Genomic DNA, 8539 nt, shown 5'->3' on the forward strand with positions numbered 1-8539 from the left:
CCCCCAAACCGATGGCCAAACCGAAGTGGTCAATAGGACCTTAGGTAACATGCTTAGGGCCATGGTCAAGGGGAAGCTTACTTCTTGGGAGGAGCATTTACCATTGATTGAGTTTGCATATAATCGTTCTTATCATTCTTCTATTGGCATGACTCCTTTTGAATGTGTGTATGGTTTTAATCCCCTCACCCCTTTGGATCTAACTCCTTTGTCTCAAGATGTGATTGTTAGTTTAGATGCCAAAAAAAGGGCCTAGGCTATGAAGAAGATTCATGAGAAGGCAAGACATCAACTTGAGAAAATGAATGACAAAGCGGCTTCTGGGCCAACAAAGGAAGAAAGCGGATGATATTTGAACCCGGTGATTGGGTTTGGACTCACTTGAGGAAGCAAAGATTTCCTCAAAAGAGAAAGAACAAACTTCTCCCTAGGGGAGAAGGTCCCTACCAAGTTCTTGAAAGGATAAATGATAATGCATATAAGATTGATATTCCTAATGATCTCCTTGTTCATGATGTCCTTAATGTTAGTGACTTGAGTCCTTGTGTTGTAGGTAATGATGGTGCAAATTCGAGGGCGAATTTTTCTAAGGGGGGAGGATGATACACCCCGACATTCACCTATTTCATCTAGACCATTCACAAGAAGCCAAGCAAAGGAGTTGCAAGATCTTGGATTGTTGATTATGAATCTTGAAGCATCCGAAGGAGTTTTAGAGAAGTCTCATACACATTACAATGTTCCAATGGTTTGAAGACCAAGAATTGAGGCAAGAGGATGAACTTGGAGTAGGTCTACCCAAAGTGGCTAATTTGCATTATAAGTCACTCTTTAGGGCTATTTTAGGAATTCCTTGTACCTAAAATAGCAATAGTATAAATAGCTAAGCATTAGTGCCTTTAGAATTAGACTTGAGGAATGATAAAACTTGAAGACATGCAAGTCTCACACTCTTTCCTTATCTTTTAATTAATGCATTTATGTTTATGCCATTAATTCCTTTATTGCTTTGTTTATGCTTTCATTAGTGCTAAATTAGTCTTAGTTGGTCAGCAATTAGTAGTGAATGCTTAATTGCTTAATTACTTTATCCGGGTTTTCAAGAGTTGTCAATCTCTTGAGGGTTTTCATAGCTTAGGGTTACAATTGATTGAGTTCATAGAGGTAATTAGGCTTCAGAGCCTAATTGGTTCTTGTTCTTCCAATCAATTGTAGGTCGAGCTCTTATTGTTGATTCCGTGTATTTTGTCATATCCGTGTTTTGGTTCATAGTTCGTATCAAAGACGCTCCTGTGAAACATATCAATAATGCTAGAGCCACAACATGAAGTATTATAATTGTATATGATCTAATCATTGAAATGCTAACACATCTTACATGACGAATTTCTGAAAATTAAATTCGCAAAAAACAATATCCACAAAATAAGAGCATGCATATGCAGAATTAGTTAATAGACTAGGCAGGAGGCAAAAATTGAAGTTCAAACCCACCGGAAAGAGTAATAGAGCAAATGTACCCAAGCAGAAAGACATAGTGATCACTAAAAAGAAAAGCTAATAAGCAAAAAAGAAGTACAAAGGTAAGAAGAGAGGAAAAGTGTTTTCATCATTGCGGTTCTGATAGCTTCATGGACAAGGATAAAGCTGTAGAAGCACCAAGAAAGCCATTCACAAGGTCTCAAGTTAAGGAGAAGCAAGACAAGGTTGTTGGGCTTCAATGGGAGATCAAGAAGGCGCTAATGGTGGAAGAAGAGCTCAAAATTATGGAGAGGATTTAGCTAAGTGCTACACTCATTTCATGGTCCAAGTCCAAGTCCCAAGAGGAAGTTGATTGGGGTCCAAGGACCAGCCAAGGAGGGCCTAAATTAGGCTCCTAAATCAACTCACAAAGGAGCCAACTTGGCCCCCAAGTTTCCTTATTTTGTTTCTTAGTTTGTTAGGACATATTTGGTGCTTTCCTAGGTAGTTAAGGTTTTGTTTTTATTTTCCTAAGATTATTGGAATTACTTTTCAAGATTGACTTGGTTTTTGTTTCCTAGAGTTTTACCTTTTCCTATGGTAGTTGGACATGTTGTCCAAAGTAGTTTAGGACTTTATTTCCTTGTTTTTTTAGGTAGAATTTCGTGACCCCTTCCCTATATAAAGGGGTATCTTCTTTGCTTTTAGACTTAGACTATTATCAATAAAAATTGTGAGATTTTTCTTGCACTCTTGTGTGCGGCTACTCTTGGATTTATTCTTCAACCTTCAAGACTCAACTTAAGGTGGTAAGATTAAACTCTTTCGAAATCTTAGATCACTTCTAGGTATTCAAGAAAGGTGATAAGTTTAGGCTTATTGTTGTTCTTGTTATTCTAAATGGTCGGGTTTCCCAATCTATCTCTTGTTTTTAATTCTCCACCAAAGGCGATTAGTTCTTTGTTAACTAATTGTTGTTGTTAGGATTCAACTTCAAGAACAGACTTCTTGAATTCAAAAAACTCTTTCTTGAATTTAATCTATCTTTAATTTTTCGTCCTTTGTTTGTTTCTTTATTTTTTTTTAGCTTCCGCACATTTCTTGATTTTCTTGTTTTTCTTAGTAATTCTTGAATCCCCTAATCGTGTTGTTATCAAGTGGTATCAGAGCATAGGCTAATCAAGATTTCAATCTTGATAATCTTGGGAGGTTCTTGAGCAAAAAAAAAATGAAAATCAGTCCCAAAGAAAAAAGAAAAGTGTTATTGCTCATTATTATTTTCAGAATTCAAGTAATATTTGGTTTCCAAGTCAAGAAAGGAAACAAGAGGAGGGGTTCTAGAAGATTAAGGAAACTTCTTTCCTTATTCTTGTGGGTTTTGGGTTTCCTAAAATTCTCTCCTTTTTTTTTCTCTACTAACCAATTCCTGTTCTTCCTAGGTTTGGTCATTCACTTTTCTTCCTTTTTCTAATTTCATATTCTTATCACTAAGGGTTGTGACTAGTAAGGTGAGAGGTGAGAACATCAGAGGGAAAAGCCAAATTGAGATATATATATATATATATATATATATATATATATATATATATATATTGCTTTGTTTTATAATGTCTGGTACAGGTATGCACCAACAATTTGAAAGGTGGAATTCGCAATTCCAAGAGATGAGGGACACCATTGCTGAGCAAAATATTACAATAGCTTAACTTAGGAGGGAAAATTACGCTAGACCCCAAGCTAGGAGAAATGTACCCGCTCCCATTATAAATCATGAAAACCCAATCGATGATTTTAATGATGATATTGATTTTGATAGGGTAGGAAAAGATAGGAGGGGACAAAGAGGAAGACTAGAAGATGATAATATAAGTAGTATAAAGATGAAGATGCCATCTTTCAAGGGAACAAGGGATCCAAACTTGTACCTTGATTGGGAGAGAAAAGTGGAAGCCATCTTTGATTGCCACAACTATTCGGAGCGTAAGAAGGTTAAACTTGTTGCTGTTGAGTTTTCTGACTATGCAGCAATCTGGTGGAAAAAGCTTTCTAGGGACAGATTGCAAGAAGGACAAGCACTCGTTGCTACGTGGGCTGAGATGAAGAGTGTAATGAGGAAGAGATTTGTGCCATCACACTTTCAGAAAGATCTACAACAACGTCTTCAAACTTTGAGGCAAGGGTCCATGTCTGTAGATGAGTACTTTAAGGCTATGGATATGGCTATAATCCAAGCTAATTGTATGGAGGAAGAGGAAGCTACAATGGCTAGGTTTTTGAATGGTTTAAATAAGGAAATAGTTGATGTAGTCGAATTACAACAATATGTAACTTTAGATGAGTTAGTTGAATTAGCTTTAAAGGTAGAAAGACAAAACAAAAGGAGACAGCAATCTAGCTCATGGAAAAGTCGGCCAACTACTATTCCAAAGAAGCAATGGCCCAAATCTGAGGAGACGCCTACTCTTAAATTTCGTGAAGACAAGGGCAAGAGCAAATTGGAATCCAAGGATGGGGGTAAGCCTTTTATGCCTAAAACTTCTACTTCTACTTCTTCTATTCAATGTCTCAAGTGTCAAGGGAGAGGGCATAAGGCTTTTGAATGCCCAAGTAGAAGAAACATTCTAATCAAAGAGGATGGGGGATATGAGAGTGAAAAAAGTGAACCAAGTGAAGAACAAGAAGAAAACTTCGTAGAGAGTGAAGAAGGAGAAGAGATGAGTACATTGATAGTGGGGTGAATTTTGTGGTTAAGAGGCTTATGCACATTAATTTGGGTGACTCTAATGAAGAACAAAGGGAAAACATATTCCATACTCGATGTGGGATTAAAGAAAAAATTTGTTCTATGATAATTAATAATGGGAGTTGTGCTAATGTTGCGAGTGCATATTTGGTGGAAAAGTTAGGGTTGGAATGGACGAAGCACCCTAGACCTTATAGGTTGCAGTTGCAATGGTTCAATGATAGTGGAGAGGTCAAGGTGAATAAGCAATGGTCTCCTTTAAGATTGGAAGGTACGCTGACGAAGTTCTATGTGATATAGTACCTATGCAAGCTTGTCATATCTTGTTGGGGCGCCCATGGAAGTATGATAGGAGTGCTTTTCACGATTGGAGGAAAAATAAATACTCTCTTGAGCATAATGGCAAGAAGTACATTCTTGCACCTTCAACTCCTTCCCAAGTGTGTGAAGATCAAAAAAAGATGAAAGAATCAATGGGGAAACATGGGGAGAGATCAAAACGAGAGACTAAAGGGATAGAAAAAGAGGGAAAAAATAAAATGAGCTGTGAGGAGAGCGAGCAGGGCAATGAGAGAAAGGAAAAGGTGGGGAAGAATGAAAAAAAAGAAAGCATTGGTGAGAGGAAAGAGGCTAAGATTAAAAAAAAATGAGCCTTGCAAAAGCCAAAGAGTGTTTAATTGCAAAAAAAGATGGGCTGCCTATTATCTTGCTCACTTATAAGGAAGTTATGCTTAATGATGATTCACTAACATCCTCTTTGCCTAGTGTTATTTCTAACCTTTTGCAGGATTTTGAATATGTTTTTCCTGAGGATCTTCCTAAAGGTTTACCACCTTTAAGAGGAATAGAGCATCAAATTGATTTTGTGCAGGGATCACAAATTCCTAATAGGCCGGCTTATAGGAGCAATCCCGAAGAAACAAAAGAATTGCAAAGACAAGTAGAGGAGTTACTTGATAAGGGATTTGTAAGAGAAGCACGAGTCCCTGCTCTGTGCTCGTGCTTTTGGTGCCAAAGAAGGATGGCACTTGGAGGATGTTCGTGGACTGCCGCGCCATCAATAAAACAACGGTAAAGTATCGCCATCCTATTCCTCCTTTAGATGATATGCTTGACCAATTGCATGGTTCTCAAATATTCTCTAAAATTGATTTGAAGAGTGGATATCACCAAATTAGAATGAATCCTGGAGATGAGTGGAAAATTGCCTTTAAAACTAAATATGGATTGTATGAATGGTTAGTGATGTCGTTCGGGTTAACTAATGCACCTAGTACATTCATGAGGTTAATGAACTATATCTTTAAGGATTTTCATGGAAAATTTGTAGTTGTTTATTTTGATGATATTTTGATCTTTTCTAAATCTTTAGAAGAGCATGTCGAACATTTGAAACAAGTTTGTAATGTGCTTAGGGAGCAATAATTGTATGCAAATCTATTCAAGTGCACTTTTTGTGTAGATAAGGTAGTTTTCTTGGGTTTTGTTGTGTGTTCTAGAGGTGTTTAGGTAGATGAAGATAAAATCAAAGCGATTAAAGATTGGCCTGCACCTAAGAGCATTACTGAAGTTAGAAGTTTTCATGGACTTGCTAACTTTTATAGGAGATTTGTTAGAGATTTTAGTTCAATTGCTGCTCCTTTAACTGAAGTCATTAAGAACATGCCTACTTTTCCTTATTAGTTCAAATAGCCCTAGCTAGATTCTCAAGCTCTGATAAACCCGCAACAAGAACAGCCTTTATTTTATGTCGTGCCGAAAGGACTAAGAGCTCTTATTCCGCAGTCTTTAGCACATAGCAGTCGACGCAGTATTGATTCCTGGCGGTTCCGCTAATCTTCCTATAAATTCCATTCCTAAAAAACCCGGCAATCGTAGACTGCTTTGGTTTATCTAGTCTTGATAAATGAAAGGTTTGTGCATGTGTTCCAGAGCATCATAGGCTTTCAAAAAAAATCTTGTGGAATCCGTGAAACTTAAGTATGGAGGTGGAATCGTCCCGCTCGCACGTGCGGCTGCAAAGATCCGATCCCCGCTGGAACTCGACCAATCCCAATAGCTGTTGCGACAAAACAGCACTTTTCTTCCCCTCCAACCGTGAGTCCGGACTGTCGCCGCGAAGTTGAGTGAACTTAATCGTAAGTCTCTTAGTGCAACTCAACTCTTCTCCGAATGGCTGAATGCCGGGTTTGAATTCCTCCCTTCTAGTTACCGCCCCGTGGGTTCCTTCACTTCAAACCAGACTTAAGGTAGTTTTCTTGGGTTTTGTTGTGAGTTCTAGAGGAGTTGAGGTAGATGAAGATAAAATCAAAGCGATTAAAGATTGGCCTACACCTAAGAGCATTACTGAAGTTAGAAGTTTTCATGGACTTGCTAGCTTTTATAGGATATTTGTTAGAGATTTTAGTCCAATTGCTGCTCCTTTAACTGAAGTCATTAAGAACATGCCTACTTTTCCTTATTAGTTCAAATAGCCCTAGCTAGATTCTCAAGCTTTGATAAACCCGCAACAAGAACAGCCTTTATTTTATGCCGTGCCGAAAGGACTAAGAGCTCTTATTCCGCAGTCTTTAGCACATAGCAGTCGACGCAGTACTGATTCCTGGCAGTTCCGCTAATCTTCCTATAAATTCCATTCCTAAAAAACCCGGCAATCGTAGACTGCTTTGGTTTATCTAGTCTTGATAAATGAAAGGTTTGTGTATGTGTTCCAGAGCATCATAGGCTTTCAAAAAAAATCTTGTGTAATCCGTGAAACTTAAGTATGGAGGTGGGAATCGTCCCGCTCGCACGTGCGGCTGCAAAGATCCGATCCCCGCTGGAACTCGACCAATCCCAATAGCTGTTGCGACAAAACAGCACTTCTCTTGCCCTCCAACCGTGAGTCCGGACTGTCGCCGCGAAGTTGAGTGAACTTAATCGTAAGTCTCTTAGTGCAACTCAACTCTTCTCCGAATGGCTGAATGCCGGGTTTGAATTCCTCCCTTCTAGTTACCGCCTGTGGGTTCCTTCACTTCAAACCAGACTTAAGGTAGTTTTCTTGGGTTTTGTTGTGAGTTCTAGAGGAGTTGAGGTAGATGAAGATAAAATCAAAGCGATTAAAGATTGGCCTACTCCTAAGAGCATTACTGAAGTTAGAAGTTTTCATGGACTTGCTAGCTTTTATAGGAGATTTGTTAGAGATTTTAGTTCAATTGCTGCTCCTTTAACTGAAGTCATTAAGAAGGATAAGGTCTTTAATTGGGGAAAAGAACAAGAGCATGCATTTAATATTTTGAAGGATAAATTGTGTTCTGCTCCTTTGTTACAATTACCTGATTTTAATAAGTCCTTTAAAATTGAATGTGATGCATCTGGTTGAGGTATTGGGGCTGTTTTAATGCAAGATTCTAAACCAATCGCTTATTTTAGTGAGAAGTTGAATGGGGTGCATTGAATTATTCTACTTATGATAAAGAATTGTATGCCTTGGTAAGGGCTCTTGCTACATGGCAGCATTATTTGTGGCCAAAGGAGTTTGTGATAAAAACTGACCATGAGTCCTTAAGATACTTGAAAAGCCAAGGTAAATTGAGTAGAAGACATGCCAAATGGATTGAATTCATTGAGACATTTGCTTATGTGATTAGCTACAAGCAAGGTAAAGACAATATAGTTGTTGATGCGCTTTCAAGAAGGTACGCTCTTGTTTCTACTCTTACTTCTAAATTGATGGGATTTGATCATATTAAGGATTTATATGTTGATGATTCTTTTTGATGTCGCATTTTCGGCATGCTTAAATGGGCCTTTTGAGAAGTATAATCTGAAAGATGGGTTTCTTTTTAAAGAGAATAAGCTTTGTGTCCCTAATTGTTCTTTGCGAGAAGTTTTTGTGAGGGAAGCACATTGTGGGGGGCTTATGGGACACTTTGGTGTGCCTAAAACACTTGACATCCTTGCTGAAAATTTCTTTTGGCCTGATATGAGAAAAGATGTAGAAAGATTTTGTGCTCAATGCCTTGAATGCAAACAAGATAAATCTAAAGTGTTGTCACATGGTTTATACACGCCATTACCGGTGCCTATTTCACCTTGGATTGATATTTTTATGGACTTTGTGTTAGGACTGCCTAGAACAAGGTATGGTAAGGATAGCATCTTTGTTGTGGTAGATAGGTTCTCAAAAATGACTCGTTTTATTCCTTGTTTAAAGACTAATGATGCTTCTCATGTTGCTGATTTATTTGTTAGAGAAGTTGTTAAATTGCATGGTATACCTCGAACTATTGTTAGTGATAGGGATGTTAAGTTTCTAAGCCACTTTAGACGTGTGCTTTGGGGAAAATTGGGAAC

The sequence above is a fragment of the Nicotiana attenuata genome, unplaced genomic scaffold, assembly GCF_001879085.1.
Source record: "Nicotiana attenuata strain UT unplaced genomic scaffold, NIATTr2, whole genome shotgun sequence".
NCBI classification, from domain to species: Eukaryota; Viridiplantae; Streptophyta; class Magnoliopsida; order Solanales; family Solanaceae; genus Nicotiana; species Nicotiana attenuata.